This window comes from Propithecus coquereli, unplaced genomic scaffold, assembly GCF_000956105.1.
Source record: "Propithecus coquereli isolate 6110/MARCELLA unplaced genomic scaffold, Pcoq_1.0 Scaffold276, whole genome shotgun sequence".
Taxonomy (NCBI): domain Eukaryota; kingdom Metazoa; phylum Chordata; class Mammalia; order Primates; family Indriidae; genus Propithecus; species Propithecus coquereli.
This window is the reverse complement of record NW_012148352.1, coordinates 656,262-656,639: the sequence shown is the minus strand read 5'-3', so window position 1 is coordinate 656,639 and position 378 is coordinate 656,262.

Sequence of the window (378 nt, the reverse complement as noted above, 5' to 3'; positions counted from 1 at the left end):
TTTCTACAAAAGCATGAGTAATGGCTCCAGTATGAAAAAGCACCGTGGGAAGAGTGAATTACCTAATTGGTATAATATTTGCTATTATTATCAGACTCTAACCCAAGCATTACAAACATAGCAAATGTATTAATACATATATAAAAAGCACACACAACATACACTTAAATACATTCATATAAAACATTCACATAAGTAAGCAAAAGACATATTTTTATATTTTTTACATTGTTTGCATGCTCTGCAAGGATTGCTAAGTCAAAATAAATATTTTGAAGGTCTCCTTTTCAAATGTATTAGTGAACTAATTGTGAGAGACAGAAACCAAATGCCATCTCTAAATTTCCATAATCCCTTTCTTTCTTGACAATAGAATCC